This window comes from Carassius auratus, unplaced genomic scaffold, assembly GCF_003368295.1.
Source record: "Carassius auratus strain Wakin unplaced genomic scaffold, ASM336829v1 scaf_tig00215912, whole genome shotgun sequence".
Taxonomy (NCBI): domain Eukaryota; kingdom Metazoa; phylum Chordata; class Actinopteri; order Cypriniformes; family Cyprinidae; genus Carassius; species Carassius auratus.
Genome location: NW_020528306.1, coordinates 1,791,544 through 1,810,692, shown reverse-complemented (window position 1 = coordinate 1,810,692; position 19,149 = coordinate 1,791,544). Strand labels below are relative to the sequence as shown.

Below are 19,149 nucleotides of genomic sequence, written 5' to 3'. Positions count from 1 at the left end.
ACTGCTCAGTGATACCAAAGTCGACTCAGAGGGGGGACAACAGCACAAATTCTTTCACTTCACTAAGCCTGTTGTTTAAAGGGAATTAAATGTAAACAGAGAGAAAGCCAGACTAATACATGCTCAGGGTATTTACTAATTGTGTGCAATAGTCACGTGAATGTCAACACCTCACATATCAAACATCACGTGGTTGCTGACTTTGTCACAAAGGATGGTTTGTACAGAAGTCATATTTATGTTTTAAGTCACCCTTGGTTTAGATGTGAGAAAAATGGGTGGAATAATGTCTGAAACTGTCATTTTTCCAATTCAACCAGGTGCAGATATCATACATTTCACCTATGAATAAAACTAACCTAATATATACCTGTGTAAAGAGCATGTCAAGTACAACATACAGCCTGAGGACAGCTCACGCAGCCCAACTAGCACAGGCTGTACGCAAAAATGATGACACATGCGATGACATTAAAATAAAAGTTGCATCCCAACTGGAGGGCTGTTAAAAACCTATATATGGAAAAGATATTGAATACATATAAATTATATTAATCAATATTTACTTTAGGGTTAAGGAGTTTGGGTTTTCTTTCAGCAATGATGCATTAAATTGATCAAAAAGTCAACTGTCAAGTGACAGTAAAATAATGTTACTATTAATTTGAAATAGGAGTGGGACAAAATATTGATAGGGCAATAAATCAGACAGAACACATTTTTCAGGTAAACCTTTTTATTTATTCATTTTTTATTGGGTTTGAACGATACCATCAGGACATTATCACTATCGGCCTCCAAAATCGGCATTAGCCAATATAAAAAATTATGCTGATATTGTATTTACTTAAAAGGCACTGTTGGCCAACTTGTAATAAAATGTACAAAAAGACCGGTCTTAAATAAAGGTGGGGGGAAAATTTGTTCAGCTGAGCCAGATAACGAATGTACACGCCCACTAGTGGAGCGTTTTTCATTCTCAAGAACCGGTTGCATCGGTTTTTGGATCACCAGTCACTTAGGGGCTGTTCACATATCGCGTCTTCTGTGCTCAAGTTCGTTATTTCCAATGTAGGTGTGCGGTATTCCACACGTTTTTAGGTGCGATATGTGAACGGCCCACACTGAACCGAGAATCGTTTCTGTCGGACGCATCCGATTCGAGAACCGAGGAGCTGATGCTACTGCGCATGCGTGATTCAGCGTGAAGCAGACTGACACAGAGCGTGTCTGAACCAAACTGATTCTTTTGGTGATTGATTCTGAACTGATTCTGTGCTAATGTTATGATCTCTGTCCACTAGAACGCTATCGCTTTTAATTTAAAACTGGTTATTTAAAACAATTAGAAATTAGAAATAAAGGCCTGCCTCTAATAAAAGCCTGCTTAAAATAAAAGCCTGTTACCTTCTGCAGTTCAGGTAAATAAAAGCCCCGGGTTTTATTTGAGGAATTACGGTAGATGTTAATCATTACTAGGGATGCACGATATTGGATTTTGGACGATATTCGATATGCCGATATTTTCAATTTTGGCCGATGCCGATACCGATACCGATATATATAAACATTTTCGCCTGATATATTTAAACTTTAATTTTACTGAAGAGAAATCCATGTATCTCTTCTGTACTGATTCTACCATAAATGTATTATTTTACAAATGTAGACAGACATTCACACCTGAAAAACAGGTCAATTAATTCACTTGGAGAATATCGGTTTGGCTCATCGGCAGAAATATTCATATCGGCCGATACCGATGATGGTAATTTTAAGCTTTTATCGGCCGATACCGATGTTGTGCCGATATTATCGTGCATCCCTAATCATTACCTCAATTTATTTATTTTTTTATTGAAAGAATGAAATACATGTACTTTGCATCTTTGTTTTATTCGCACCAACATAATTTGATTTTAACATTTTGCAATCATTTATGTAGCATACTTTTATTTAGTCTAACTGGTAAAGACTAAAATACTGAATGCTGAATGAGATACATCTTATTTAATGTATGTTGATTGTGTTGTTGCCTTTAATTTCACATGGTTACAGTTAATCTTTTGATATAAGGACAGTTCTATGTAGTTTCAACCCAATACAAAAACAAAAGCTAAATGCTGATGTCTATACCATCTATGTTTGTATTGAATGTAGGCTAACCCTTACTGTGCAGTTACTGCTGTTAATTTCAAATGGTTACGGTTATTGTTTTCAATAGCCAAAAGCCAGTTTGGCCTAGTAAATAACAAATAAACATCTGTTTATGCACACTTTACTTCTATCTTGTTTGTTGCTTAAAGATAAAAACAAAAATCGGTATCGGCCAGTTTGCTTTTAAAAAAAAATTGGTATCGGCCATGAAAAACCATGATCGTGCATCCCTAAATTAAATCACTTAATATATACAGATTTATTCATGTGTGATATATTTTTTTTACAAGATTATGAACATTTTAATTTTCAGAACCTCTTGCTTTAGACCATTAGATTTATAGTTGATTTCTAGTATTTTAAAAGTTGTCAATGTACTACTATCTTTCTCTCTAAAAAGAGAAAACCTGCATTTTGTTTTCAAAGTGAGACAGATATTGTGATGCATCATTATAGGAATGTCTAGCAACATATAGATTATCACAGAATTGCTGTATCGTGATATATAAATGCGTGTGTGTGTGTAAATGATATGTACAGCTGAACATTAACTGCATAAAGCAATGCTAAATCGATAAACATCTAAATGAGACCATTCAAGCAATGGTTGTGGGTTTTTCAGGAAATAAAGCACTTGAGATTTCTATGTTTCTAACATACTAAACAACAGCACTGGATTTTAAAGAAGACTGCATTTTAGAACTAAATGGTTACGAAACATTTTGTGAAAACTGATGCAAAGCCAAAAGACTGATACCTCCATGTGACATCGGGACAGGGCGATAAGCTGAGACATTTTGAATGAAATTGGATGCTTCTGCTGCTCTCTGATATTTGAGGTCTATTGGTTTTTGGCTCTTCAGCTCTTAAGAAATCTGTGAAACAGCTTTAGTGATTCATTTGCTGACAGCTCCTGTCATAGCCTATTACTCCTACTGTTGTGGAATTGACTCATGTTAAGAGAAAACAATCACCTTTTTCAAAAAGATTAAACTGATATCAACAATTTATTATATTATTATTATTATACGTTTTCCCTTTTTTTAAATGTGAGAAATGCAATCAGTCTCAGACAAGAATAACGGCTACTTTTCAAGACCTACTTAAAGGGAGATTTCACCCAAAAATTAAGATTCTGTCATCATTTACTTACCCTTACATTGTTCCAAACCTTTGTCAATGTCTTTCTTCTGCTAATTAGTATTTGGTCACTACTGACATCCATTGTATAGAGGAAACAAGGAAATAAAAATTGCTAAATACATTTTGTGTTTCACAGAAGAAAGTCAAACAGGTTAGAATCAACATGAGGGTGAGTAAAGATTGACAGAATGTGTATATTTGGATGAACTGTACCTTTAAGTGCCCATACATCAACAGTAGTAACAAAACACAAATTTAAATTGCCAACAATATATTTCATGTACATTTTGATGTAAAAACTCTAGTAAACTCTCTGGATCAATGGTTCATTATGCACGTCACAGCTTTACATGGATATTAAAAAAAATCCAGAAAACTATTACACTGTGGGATTTTCATCAATATAATCCCCTAAGCCACAAAACAAGAACTAGGAGATGAATATCAGCATGATACTAACTCATTTGCATATAAAAATCATTCAGCTAATAATTCGATTGCTAAACACAGGAAGAGAGATGCGTGTGGTCCCTTCATGCATAATAATAACAATGTATTCTGGCTAGTTTTTACAAAGCATTCCCCTTTGACAAGAGACCTGTCCAATATATGAGGCCCATACAGAACCTTTTTGAAAAGTGGGGTTAGAAGACGATTGGAGAAATGGGAGATTAAACGTAAGGGATCATGAATGAAACGGAAACGGCTCAGCTGATGTGCTGACTTATGACAGTGAAAGAGGAGCAACGAGACCGGTGAATGGATTCAGACAAAGAAAAGATCACAATGTTCTGTAAGATGTAGAATAAGAAATTGCCAGATGAAAGTTAGACGTGCTGCAGGACAACAGCAGCTCGATTCTCACTGAAAGACCTGTCACTGCAGTCTAGACTGCTTCTTAAACAGAGGCAGCAGCATCACAGGCTGCCAGCCAATCATACACGCATTAAATGTGAGCGGTGGATCTGATTGGCGAACGCACCATGGGAAGAAGGAGTGACGGGGAGATCAAGCCAGTTAGAGCAGGGAGAGAGAAGGAGGGGTGGGTAAACCATTTCCAACAGTCAGGAAAAGGCATGCAGTCACACCAAGGACATTCTGTGGTTTATACTCTGACTGCTGTCTCCATTATATCTGCATTATGTTTCTCTAAAGGCATGTAGTATCAAATACACACAATCAAACGGAAGAGAAAAAATTTAAAATAAAACCACACATAATTATCTCACCTCAGGGTGGAGCAGCAGACAAACAATAGTATAAAATATGTCAATATTATAGGATATGCAAGCTCCCTTGACAAGAGATTCAGTGACAAGCAGGTAAGCTCATTCGTATAGATACACAGGAAAATAATTTTATTCCATACATATTTTAACAATACATATAAGAGCAAACCAAATAATAATAATAATAACAATAGATATATAAATTATAAGAATAATATCAGTTATTATTATTAGTAGTAGTAGTAGTAACAATTATTATAATCATCATCTATTCTTCTTCTTCATCTTATTATTATTAGCTGGACAATACAAGTACAACCTAAGCTAAAAAGGCTTGTTGTACATATACATCATTGTGCATGTTAATTTGCACTTCAGGTTCCTAGAATGGCTGCTGTCTTTTAAGAAAGGAAGGACTGACAGATGAATGATTCTCACAGTAATCTCCTCAGCAGTGAACAATAAAGTGGCATCTGGTTTCAAATGTCCTCATTATGTAGGGCTCCCACACCTTTCGACCAATGAATTTGTTTTTTTTGTTTTTTTGCATGACTTTTCAGTCTTATGGATTATTGGTAGGGATGCACGATATTGGATCTTTGCTGATATCCGATATTTTTCATATAATTTTCTTTTTTCATTTTAAAGACAGCGGAGACCAGGACAACTAGATGAGCCCCAGAGAAAGATCCCCTGTAAAGACCTGGAAAGACCAGGAAACGGATGATTCTTCTGCACAGTTTGATTTTGCTGCAGCCAGGAATTGAACTTCTGGTTTCATCTGGTCAGAGGAGAACTGGCCCCCCAACTGAGCCTGATTTCTCGCAAGGTTTTTTCTCCATTCTGCCACAGATGTTGTTTTGGTTCCTTGCCGCTGTCACCTCTGGCTTGTTTAATTGGGGACACTTCATTTATAGCGATATTGTTTACTTGATTGCAAATGATTGCACAGATACTATTTAAACTGAATTGAGCTGCATGATGACCTCACTGAGTTCAATGATGAACTGCCTTTAACTGTCATTTTTCATTATTGACACAGTGTTCTCCTAATTATTGTTGTTCAGTTGCTTTGAAATTATCTCTTTTGTGTAAAACGCTATATAAATAAAGTTGACTTGACTATTGCAAGGACGCTTACTGACTGCAGAAGTGGCCAAGGTCTGTAATGTGAGATCCATAAGCTACAGGAAGAAAGGAATGAAACCACATGTATCCACTCGTCCCCCCAAGAAATGTCCAGGAACTTTTAAGTGCCTTGGTGGAAGAGTGGAGTAACATCTCACAGCTAGAACTGGCAAATCTAGTGCAGTCCATGAGGATGAGATGCTCACAGCAGTTGCTGGCCACACAAGATACTCCCTGCCACTTTGAATATTGCCTGTGAAACATGTTTATATGTGAGCACATATACATAAACACACCAAATAGAAACTCCAAGTCTGCCCTACACACAGAAACATTTACTAGCTGTTTTTTGCCTCCCTCCCTTTCTTTTTTTTTTCTCTTTCTTTCTTTCTTTCTTGCAGTGTTTGGAACAATCAGTGCTTTCATGATGATGATATCATGACCATGTGCCCCCTCCATCCACCTCTCTTGTTCTGAATACTCAGACAAAAACAAAAGCCAGAGAACATTAAGACCGACTAACCCTCCCCAGCACATCACCGACTGCCCCACGCCGCTGACACTTGAGGGATGTCTGCAGCCCCGAGCTGATTCACTCCATCCATCTCTCAGTCCTTAAAATAGCCAAGCCTCCAGTAACAATCATTCATCCGGTGCAGAGACAGTAGCTATAGGTGATGGCTGCAGTTAAAGGAGTACTCTCTCCAACATGCGCCATCAGAAGGGGATGACAGCCTGTCAGAAGCAATTCTGGGACTCATCACTCTCATAGTCTAACCACAATACCGGCAGCACATCACACAGTGTTCGGAAACACAACACTTTTATCAACTTGTGCTTTATCAACTTGTGTCCTGTAGCACCAAGATCCTCTAAACAAGTCTTTGTGGTCTCGGGCATCACTGGAAATAATATACGGTTAGTCTGAAATCTGTAAACAAACAAATGACACGCGCAGAATGCAATAAAACAACTTGACCTTCTCTTCCCTTTTTGAGCTGAGGAAATAGACTGAAAACCACAGAATAACAGCCTGTGTGTTTACAATGTTCACAGTGTCCATTGTGTCAGATAAGATGACATTACAAATGACTCTCCGGTTTCATTTTTCAACAGGGATGTATTCATTTTAATATTCTGGCTGATACTGCCATTATATATTCCATTCTGTATTCCATTCTATTAAATTTTAAATGCTAAAAGCAAAATAAGGCATTATAACATACAAACTGTAGAATCAGCAAATATTATTTTTAAAATTGGATAAAAATTACATTTAACTGTGTTAAATTATACATTACTTAGTATTTAAATATTAACTTAAAGGGTTAGTTCATCCCAAAATTAAAATTAGGCCATAATTGACTCACCATGAAGACATCATAGGTGTATATGACTTTCTTCTTTCAGATGAATCCAGTTGGAGTAATTTTAAAAATTGTCTTTGATCTTTCAAGCCATTTGATGCCATTCAGCAATCAGCGGGTGTTGCACTGCATCAGAAGTTTAATAAAAATCACATCCATTAAAAAAAAATTTAAAAAAAATCTCACACAGCTCCAGGGGGTGAACAAAGGCCTCCGTAGCCAATCTATATGAAAATATCCATATTCGAAAAATAATCACTTGAATCTAGCTTGTGCTCACTGTTGTAAATGAAGCAGTTTCGGGGGAATAGTGTATGAGGTCAGCTTTGCTCATGTGCTGCTCAGAAGTGACCCAAGCAGAAACGCTGTGTAGAGATCAAAACAAAACAATGGTCACTAATTGTTTGTTTTACAACAGTGAGCACAAGCTAGATTCAAGTGATTATAAAGTTTTGAATATGGATATGTTTTACAAAACGCATTGATTCACTACAGGAGGCCTTTATTCACCCCCCCGGAGGCCGGAGCTGTGTGAGACACTTTTTTTCAATGGATTAGCTTATTAATGAAATTCTATTGGACTGATGCAGTGCAACACCTGCATTTTCTCAGAGGTGGAATGATAAATAAATTATGTATTCAATACAAAAATCCTGTTAAGTGAACTGCATCAATCTTGAAACATTTTAAATAATAATAAAATATTCATAGTAATAAATATTACTATATTTTAATTCATAAGCGATGGCGGCCAGTTATTTACGTAAAATAAATTAATTTAAATTCTAAATCAATATGAATATCATGGATCAAATCAATCAAAGATTCACAAGCATGTTTTTCATCATGTTTTCAGACTTTATATATTAAGGCCGTGACAGACTCCTACATCAAAGAAGTGCTCAAAGTCAACAATGACGCTTCACTATATTATAACCCCCGAACAGACATTGATGGTTTCAGATATCTGCCAATAGCTGCTTTTGCACTGATAGCAGGGTGATCACTTCCTAAGCGGACCCTAGGGTGCTGGAAATAGTCGTGACACATGAGGCTGTTCAGAGAAAAGAGCAACCAGCTGTCCATGCACATATTCTATCATCAACTGTAATACATACAAAACACCCTCACTGGAATACGAACAGGAACAAAATGCACACAGACACCCTCAACTGCAAACCACTCCTCCATGAGTGCCAAGCCGTAATTTGAGATTTTTAGATGGTCTTTTCTGTCTGTGTGGTTCGGGCATGAGTATTAAGTGCTTTAGTGCACGCTTTATGGAAAATATTATTTTAGAGGCTCCCATTCACGTTTCCCAGTTTGAGCGCATTGGAAAGCTTAGGTGTTACACTGTTAAATGTCATGAAACCACACAGCTCACAGTGTGATAAATGTCCAAATTAAGACCTGTGGTTGATTAGGAAATGCCAATGAAAAGGCCTTGTGCTACTATTATGCCTACTAATTTATAATTAAAGACCCCATGAAATGGCTTTGATAAGTGCAGTTTTCTTCTAGTGTCGGCATATTTACTCTTAAAGATGTGAGGTATACCAAAAGGGCTTGTCATTTTTTTTTTATATGGCAATGAACCATGTTTTTCTGGTGTGGAGCTAAAATGCTATGATACTAGTCATGGATGAAATGCAGATGTATGTATAGGCCTTTTTTTTATTCTTTTTTTTTTTACATGTTCTTATCAAGAAAAGAAAATAATAAATATATATATAGTTTTTTTTTTTTGGGGGGGGGGCTTAAGGTTAAAAGGTGTAGGTGTCTGATAACTGTACAGAAATAAAGTCTTATTAAAGGGTCAAATCTATATTCAAAAAAGTGGCACTGTAGGGGCAATTTTATATTGTTAACTTAAAAAAAGAAAAAAAAGGGAAAAGTTACATGCAACAAACTTCTGTATTGTGTAAAATGGGTTGTGTTGCTTCCTGTTTAAGTCTTTTGTGTGTGCTTTGTTAAATATGGTCTTTAAAGGAGATTTCAAAGATGATCATAACCAATGTCCATTACATAGGCAAACTGATATCTCAAATATTAATATCAATAATATAATGCAAGAATGTAAGACTATATTTGAATAATAAAATGCATGCAACATTTGCATGGAACAACACGTTTATTATTATTATTATTATTATTTAATGTTTAGTCATCTTTTAGAAGTAGACTAGCTTAAATTAAACCTTTAAGCTAACAGTCACACACAGACTAAAAGCCCCACAATTTACATTTTCATTTCATGGTGTCTTTAACTCTTAGATAAAAAAATAATAATAATAATAAAACATGTTTGTAGGTTTTTTTTTCTTCAGCTCCTTCTGATGAAAGCTTTATTTCAAACATTCTTGCTTACACCCTGAAGGAGGGAAGAGCTCTCTTTTAAAACATCTGCAAGTCTGCTGGTCATTTCGGTGAGATTTTCTCATATTTGACAATATTAAGTTCTTTCTTACTGCGCAGTGACAGTGCCTACAGCAACAACTAGTGCACTAGAGGCAGCCCATGGCTACTGTCGACCTGTCTTTGTACCTTATACTAACATACCAAGAGAAATGAGAACTACAGTCATGATGACTTTGGTTATAGACCTACATTTTATCTCGATGCATCAGGCAGATTTTTTTTTTCTCACAATTGTGCAATCTCACCACTAAAAGATTCAGTGATGACAGACTGATGATAGAGCTGCACACTATTTACTGACAAGTCTGAAATTTTCACCCATTTCCCCAGTTAGCATGCAGTCCTACAGTGTCATCTGGGACTGGTGCCAGTTGCCGAGGAGTGACAGCCAGACAACAAGAAGCAGCCATGTATTTCCATGTGACTAAAAGAGTTCTTCAGTCCTTTACACACACTAAAGTACAAACACAAAGCACAAACTTGTTTAATGGTCAGGAGGGCATGTACAGGCCGTTTCTTTTCTTCCTCCTGTTACCTTAAGTAAACAGCAGCAAGGTTAGGCTCTGTGGATCCTCCAAATAATTTATAGGAGGGCATAATTAGAGTTACTCAAAACCTAAACAAGAATGTGCAAGAACCTAAACAACCATGTTTCATTTTGTAACAACTACAAAACTTTTTACACCACTTAACCTGGTCATAAATTGAGCCACAGCAATTCATTCAAAAACCCATTCATCCTCATGATAGCTTAATGGAGTCAATGACTTCATGTCAACGCGCCAAACGTTCAACACAACGTTCCACATTCTTGCTTAAAAAGAAATGTCAGAACTTCGCTATTTCATAAACAATGAGAGACTAATGTGGTCAGCTCCTCCCATTTGTCATGTTATTTTTTTGTTGTTGTTTAAATGTCTCTTAGGTGGGAATTCAGCCACAACGTTGTGCTACAAACAGTACCATAACCTGTTCCAACATCTTCACAGCACCGTCATGTCCCTTTACAGAGAATAAGTCATTGTGTTTAAAGAGCAGTTCCTCAGACATATCAATGACTTACTGTTCCTTTAGTGCTGCATTGGGCACGGTAAATGGGCAATGTGCCTTTCTTTGAGAATGCCAACCGAAGGTCCAAATGTTGTCGGGGATACACACAAGGCTGTGTTGTGAGTACTGGCATCAAAGCTTAGAGAGAGAGAGCGTATGTAAAGTATTGTGAGAACAGCAACAGGGGACATGGAAGATGGGTAATTCACTTCGGTATTGTGGAAAGCACGGTCTCATTTCTTAATTCAAGGTATAACAAACCACTATCAAACTGTCCCTTAAACAAATATATATATTTTTTTACATTATCAGCCTCAAAAGTTAAACTCACGCTAAAAATAAGAAATTAATATACAATTAAAATGTAAATAAAATCTTTAAATTTAATATTTGATCGAAATGCAAAACATTTTCCCATATGAAATCTACTGAAGTGTCTTTTCACAGCCTGCTCCGTGCATGCATGTCTGCTTGGAATTCAGTGTAAAGATGTTGTATAAAATGTAGGGCTGCAACTAACGATTATTTTGATAATCGATTAATCTGTCGATTATTTTTACGATTAATCGATTAATCGGTTTATGTACTTATATTTTAGTTTTTTCCATTTTTCCCCCAAGTAAATTATTAATAAAGGGTATTTATCATTCAGCATAGATTTTTAAGAGATTTTAACCATTTTGCATTGTCATATCCTCATCAAAAATATACCTGGAGTTGTTTTATTATGTTAGTAATCCTTTGTCGAACTCTTCTGCAATCAAAACACTGATCCATACTCTAGCAAAATTCACAAGGATTTCAAATATTGTTTTCACCATGGCAGTCCTTAGAGCTCCTAAAGTAGTTTAACATCCCAAACAAAGCTTAAGGAATCTTTGAGAACATATTTTCACGAAGTATAAGGATAAAACAGAATAAAATTGCAGTGCATTGTATTTTATTATTTACTGGGAAAAAGCTTTATAGCTTATGCTGTGAAATTGTAAACAATCCTTCGAAAAAAAAGTGCCAATGGCATGAAACCTGAATGGAACTCACATTTTAAAGTAAAATCCATCAGAAGGTTGTCCAGAAAAAAAAAATTGGGACACACACAAAAAAACCTGCTGTGTGAAAAAGAGCAGTGAATACTTAGAAAAGAAGTGCATTTTAAATATACTCAAACATTTACCTCTCTCATTCAGTCATAATTAGGCTGCAAGTCTGAATTATGAACTGGTAAACGACAAACTGATCACATGACATGTTTGTAAAGCTTTAAATGTTAACTGTTAAAAAGCAATGTTATCAGCTTTTACGACTAAACATTTGCAAACAACCTTGTACTGGAGAATCTGCACAAATAAAATTCTTAGGGGCCGTTCACATATCGCACCTAAAAACGCGTGGAAAACGCTAGTCGCGCCGCTTTCTCCTTCTTTCCAAAGCGCTCGGGCAGAAGCACCCCTGAGGCGTCTGCCTTTGCTAAGCAACCATGACGTGCTCTCTCCATGACGTGCCCTCTCCATGAAGACCCGGAAATTTCAGCAAAGGATAAATGGATGCGGTGTGGACGCGCCTGGAAAAACGGGCGCATCGCACCGCGTGCGTGTCGCGACCGCGTCGCTTCCATTATGAGAGTGCATACTGCGCGCCTACATAGGAAATAGCGAACTTGAGCACGCAAAAGACACGATATGTGAACGGCCCCTTAAACAGTTCAGTAGTGCAGAGTTTACAGGTTACTCTTCATTTTAAAGGCTCAAAGTAAAGTACTCCCACTTCCCGCTGAATGCTGCAGAGACGCTGTTCGGGAAGCACGTGACATAAAACGAGGCCAGCTATTGGCTATTCGCTACTTCACCTGCTGTACTGGCTGAGTAAAACCTCCGGTGGCTCATTACTGCCACACTTTGCTCACCGCAGATTTGAAATATGCACGAAATGAGCTGCTTATGGCAAATAAAATTTATTTCGCGACGAATCGATTACTAAATTAGTTGACAACTATTTTAATAATCGATTTTAATCGATTAAATCGATTCGTTGTTTCAGCTCTAATAAAATGCTGTATTAAAGTCAGATTAAATTATGCCAGCTCTGACCCACTCTGTGATTGCTGTCTAAAAACCTCTGACAAATAGTATTAAACTGTGTGTGTAAAGAAAGACACCTAAATGCCACTTCAGAAGTTCTTCTGATCTATCTTTGGAGTGTAAATTTGCCATATTTGATAGAGATCTAAAACTAAAATCTAAAAAGTATAATTGCTTAAGGCATCTTCTTTACACAGTTAAATTAAGGATTAAATCATGCCTGCTCGATTTCACTTCAGCCCCTGCTAGTATACAGTTGTACTTGCTGTGTAAATGCCAGCTCTGAGCAGCACTTAATCGGTGTAACGACACTTCAGTGCCACTCCAGAAGTTCATCTGTGCCACCTTTGCAGTTGAGAATTGGACATAAAATGCTGTGGGTGAAAAGCACCCACCCATCTATAATATTTGAACTGCCTTTAAAGTTCAAACTGTTTGTTCACTTTGCATTGGTTAATGTTAACTAAAGCTTTTGTTAATAAAACTCATAAATCGCTAAGACCAAAAACGACAAATTGGCTTGAATCAGAGTCAGACCATCTTTCAAGTTTAACAACCCAACACTTAACTAATGTATGCCCGGCTACATAAACACTAGAGACTGTTGCTGTTTGACCCTATTACAATATGTACACAAAACACATGTTGCTGCACATGATGCACCATGAAATACTCGTTCTAAAGACATCTCTGCATGTGTGTAGAAACATTCACATACACGTTTAATACAGAATCTAATGATCGATTTTTAGGCATTCATTGATTTAGTGTTGTCATGATATCAAAATTTCAGTATTCGGTACCAATACCAGTGAAAATCCACGGTTCTCTGTACCAACTTCGGTACCAAAGCAAAACACAAAAATATGCCAATTACATTTTTTTTTTGTAAAATTAAACTTTTTAACACTAAAAATAAAACCAATGCCATTCTTTATACTTCTTTACAATTGTGTTTAAAGTTTTTCTACAAGTTATATAATTATTAAAAACAGTAATCAAGTTTCACCAAAATTTAATTTCAAAGTCTTAATTTATGAAATTTAAACATTTTATTTTTGGTAAATAAAGGGTATTTGCTATTAAAATTAAAACATGGAAGAAATATTTTGTGATTTATTTCTTTAAAAAATAAAGTTTTATTAATTTTTTCAACAGTGCTGGCAGTATCAAATACATTTGACTAAATAATAGTAATATTTAGTAGCACAATGCCTTTATGAAAAAATGAACTTTTAATGAATGCATATTTATCATTTTAACTGAACTTAAGGCTGGTGGTAATGATTAAAACATTTTTGGTCATTGAGGGTTTCTGTAAAAAAAAATAAAAAATAAAAATAGTTATAGATCATAATTATTAAAAGATAATGCTGCTACTAATTCTACTACCATACTAACAAATAAAAATGCACCATTGATTGATGAGCTGCTGGGTTCATGATGAATTTTAATCACGTTGTATGCGTTAGGTTTGCTGAAATCAAAACAGGGATGGTAATAAATGAACGCCATACAATGAAATTGCCATTTGCGCATTAGCTCCGCCCACTACTGGAAAAACAAAGAATATAGTTTACATGTAGCGTGTCGATTCAGCGTGGTAAGACTCTCGCTCTCTCTCTCTTTGCATGTATGAGTAAGCGACGGTGAGTCGTGCGCCTTCACACAGTTTATAGAGCGTCAAATACAGGTGCGCTGTGTGTACATTGCCATGAATCGAAAAGTACAGATCGCTTGATGGAGAGAGAACTCTGAAGCTCAGATGCTGAAATTAATGCAAGCGTCATGCGCTTCAGTCTATGTAGTAAACAAATCCGCACGTCTCTGCCATTCAATCATTCACACAAAGACACACAGAACATGCATATTTTAAACAACTTTTGCGGCTTAACATTTACCGATATTGGTCCATATGGAGATATTATTTGATTAATTTATGCTAACTTTGACAAATTCTGTGACATTTTTTCATATTTTCATAGTTTCATTTTCATGACTGGATTTTGAGATTACGTCCTAATTTTCTGCTTCGCCGAAATCATAGCGCTGTATGCGTCAAGAACCGGGTTTGAACGGGACCTTGGTACTACCGGTACTTAAAGAAACCTGGTACCGTCACATTTACATTTTTTTAGTACCGAATTGGTACCGAAGTACCGGGTCTTTTGACAAAACTACATTGATTATTATTCATCATTCTGCCCTTTCAAATATGTGGAGAAACATGTGACCTCAACAGCAGGTGAAGTCTGTTTTATAGGTCCATAAAAGGAATGAAATCTAATATACCTCTAAATGAAATCAAGCACTGTTAAGGATTTCCAGGATATTTGAATTCTATTTAAATAGATCATTTCAGAGTCTTGTTTTGCTGATCCATCTCTCATGCTATATCCCAATCAAGAACCAACTGTAAACTCTCCTATGAATATTAGGGTTGCATCTAACGATTATTTTGATAATAAATTATGATGTCGATTATTTTTATGATTAATCGGTTTATGTACTTATATTTTAGTCTTAAAAGTAAATTATTAATAAAGGGTCATTCAACATAGACTTTTTAGAGATTTTAACCATTTTGCATTGTCATATCCTCATCAAAAATATACCTGGAGTTGTGTTTTATTGTGTGTTAGTAAACCTTTGCCAAACTCTTCTGCAATCAAAACACTGACCCATACATACTGTAGCAAATTTCAGGAGATTTCAAATGATGTTTTCACCATGGCAGTCCTTAGGGCTCCTAAAGTAGTTAAACATCCCGAACAAAGCTTATTAAGGAATCTTTCAGAACATATTTTCACGAACAACAGACCCGACTCCTCTTTTTGGCACAAATTATTTTTTTATTTTTTTAGCATTGTGAGTCTTTTATCACAGAAAAGTAACAGTCTTTCATAATCATAGACATTAGTTTAAACTCAAGAAATTAGGGATGCACGATATTGGATTTTGGCCGATATTCGATATGCCGATATTTTCAAAATAATTTTGGCCGATGCCGATACCGATATCGATATATATACAAATATATACTGATATATTTAAACTTTAATTTTACTGAAGAGAAATCCATGTATCTCTTCTGTACTGATTCTACCATAAATTTATTATTTTACAAATGTAGACAGACATTCACATCTGAAAAACAGGTCAATTATTTCACTTGGAGAATATCGGTTTGGCTCATCGGCAGAAATATTCATATCGGCCGATACCGATAATGGTCATTTTAAGCTTTTATCGGCCGATACCGATATTGTGCCGATATTATCGTGCATCCCTACAAGAAATATAAACAACGCATTGTTCTTGTATTTGACTTCTAGTTTTGTATAATATGCTGATCAAGCAAGCGGCAAAACATTTAAACACAATAATTAGCCTACTTTTCTTGTTAGGATATTGAAAATATTTAAAATTAAAGCATCACCGACAGAAACAGTCTTGTTCTCTTTGCATTAAAATCTTTATCACAAGCAATCCCACGGGTCTTAAGGAACTAACCTCGTGCAGTGTGAACGCTGCAATCTGTTAACATGGGTAGGTCTGGACGATTATGGCCTAAAGTCAAAACCTTGATTAACTGAAAATTTTACCTCGATTATGATTAATGAACGATTATTTTGTTTCTGTTTTGTTTGTTTGCCCTCATAGTTCACTTACAAGGTTTGTACTGTAAACAGGGCCATAGTTGGGGTTTTCGGGACCCTGGTTCAGGTTGTACCAGTGGGCCCTGTTTTAAAGTGTTTAATTTGTATGTTCGTTCTGTTTTTTTGTTCATCAACACTCCCGCCATGTCCCAGAATGCCCTATTAAAGCCCTATTAGGCACGGTCACTTTAAGAGACAATGAATGCATCCAATATGACACACAACACATACGATTTTTTTCTCAACTGTTTACTTTAACTTAAGACATAACTGACAGTTTTTTTTTTCCAACATACTATCCAGCTACTCAGTTCAGCTTTTCTGCGTCTTGTGTTTGAATGCTTTAAAGTCTTTTGAATGGTTACATTTGCAAGTGGCAAGGCTTAATAACACGTGAAAATGATAAGCTTTTGTGACGACATGCAGCAGTGGCCTGTAAACTGTCCTGAGATCGTCTATTAAAGGTGGGATATTTTTTTCCTATTGAAAGAACGATCATAGCTCACTATCAGCAGTTATTTTATCTATGTTCGTAATCATTTCTTACATATTATTACTCGGTGTAAGAGATAAATAAAAGGTAAACAGCACCAGTAATTGCGTGTGTGAATTAGTCCATCTCTATATTATTGTGAAGCTGGAGGTTGTAAATAACTTAGTTACTTCAAAAGTAGAAAAATATGCTACAATAAGTTTTGAGATTCTAAGATACTTTAGTGATAAATCACAGGACAGTGCTGACAAATGCGTTCCTCTGTGCACGTGATCTTCACAGCTATGAGTTTTCGTGCCACAATGCAGCTGTGCGAACATGGTAGCTCGATATAATAATACACATCTGATGGATCGTCTAATCGCTTGAACGTCCAAACCATAAAACGAATACAACTGACAAAGTTTAGTGAAGACTCAAGGCTCACCACTCACGCGCCATCACTGTGTTGAACCAGGGTTCACCTCCGTGTTTTGCTTTTATGCCACTGACTGGCAGAATCAGGTGGCTACACACGCTTTTAAGGGGGAAGTATTTGAAAGAAATGTATTTATATATACACACATATACATATATATATACATATATATATATATACATATATACATATATATATATATATATACACATATATATATATATATATATATATATATATATATATATATATATATATATATATGTGTATTTACTTGTTTTTTTCATGAATGTATTTTACAACAAAACAAAGAGCAATGTGTAACATTTTACCAGATTTTAGACATATTCACCTTATATTTGTAAATAAAATATTTCATTAGATTTTATAAAATTATTGTAGATTTATATAAATTATTGTATTGTAGAATCATATAGTAGATTGTAATTATCACACAAAAGAGTGATTATCAGCTCAACACAGAGAAGTATACAAATTCTAAATAGTTTTTTTTTTTTTTTTACTGTGCCATTATCAGACTGGATTGGTATCGGCAGATACCGATACTCAGAATTTATGGTATCGGATCTGCAAAAATGGTATTGTTGCGTCCCTAGTTAAGACCCTGCATTGTGTTAAGACCCTGCAAGCTTTTGGAAGATTCAATAACAGACCTGCAAGATAAAGGTAGTCAGAGAATTTCACTCTGTAAATGGGGTGGAGAAGTTGTCAGCTCTTACAAACACTGCAGCGTGATTGAGGGCTCCGTTACTCCGCCCCGCTCACAGACAGCACCGTGCTCTGAGAGACAGACGTCCTGGAGCTGCCCAGAACGGTGAATCACATGTGTTCGGAAGCATGGTTTGATGCAGACAATAACCAGTTTTCCATCCAACTCATTTGTATTTAGGGATGTCAATATTTGATAATTTCCATGATCGATCGTCGTTTAAATTAACGGTCAAGCAATAACCTTAATGCTGCAAAATGCGTCTGCAGCGGTATTATTATTATGTGCAAAAGCCACTTGGAAAAAAGCTTTCTCACCTGAATTAAAGGGGTTTTAGTATTAATAAAATGCTAGTAGCAGGACTGTAAAATGAATAAATGTGATTATGATCGTTTGATAAAATGAAGAGAGCACGCCATACGTTTGAGATCATTTTACTTTGCTGAATGTTTTCTGTCAAGGAGACCGCTGAATGCGCCTCTTTAAATGGTTTCGTGGTGCTCGTTGTTGCTATAGTAGTGGTGCAACGGATCATCATTGATCCGTGATCCGTTCAGATCAATATCTTCAGTTCAGCATACGCGTGACCCGCGGATTGATTTATGAAAAAAAAAAAAAGTTGCGCATGTTCAGTCCACACTCAGTGATAATGCCGAGCGGAGGAGCTTGAACGCCCCGCGCATTTTGGCTTCCCTGTCAGATATAATGATGAAGGAAAGAGGTTAGAGTGAAAAGATTGTGCCAGATCTTTATGAACAGGAGAAGAAAAAAGTTGTGGATGAACTATCCCGAGCATCCTCTGTTGCGCTGACGACAGACGTGGACGTCCAGGGGGACGGAGAGCTCTGTGATGATAACTGCTCACTTCATCACAGCAGACTGGGAGATGAGAAGTCCTTATTATTATGTTAAAAAGAAGATATTATGCCATGTGCACTAAGTCCATACGAGGACGAGCGAGCGCGGGTTTGACTAGATGTATTTGGAGGTTATTGCTCACGTCTCGTTCTGCACATATCCAAATGTTTCCATATTCGCAATGTATCTGAATGTTAAACTATAATATTTTTTTTAATGTAAACTAGACGGAAAAATCATCCTCTTCACATGAGCAAAAACGTCCTTTGCATAACAGCAGAGAGGACCGGTATAGGGTGCATTTAAACTGACCAGTGTAACTTTTTAAATGTTTGGTTGACTCTACTTTATTTTAATAATGTACAGACTGCGATGTAAGTTCGAAATTAGAATGCACTTTAGGTGTTCTGTGTCATTTATA

At 36.1% G+C, this 19,149-nt stretch overlaps 1 protein-coding gene across 2 annotated transcripts in view; it reads right to left on the bottom strand.

The window, feature by feature from the left end:
• Positions 1–19,149, bottom strand: part of LOC113096334 (sodium-dependent phosphate transporter 2-like) — a 40,466-nt gene that overhangs the window by 19,821 nt on the left and 1,496 nt on the right. The gene's annotated exons all lie outside the window — the stretch shown is intronic.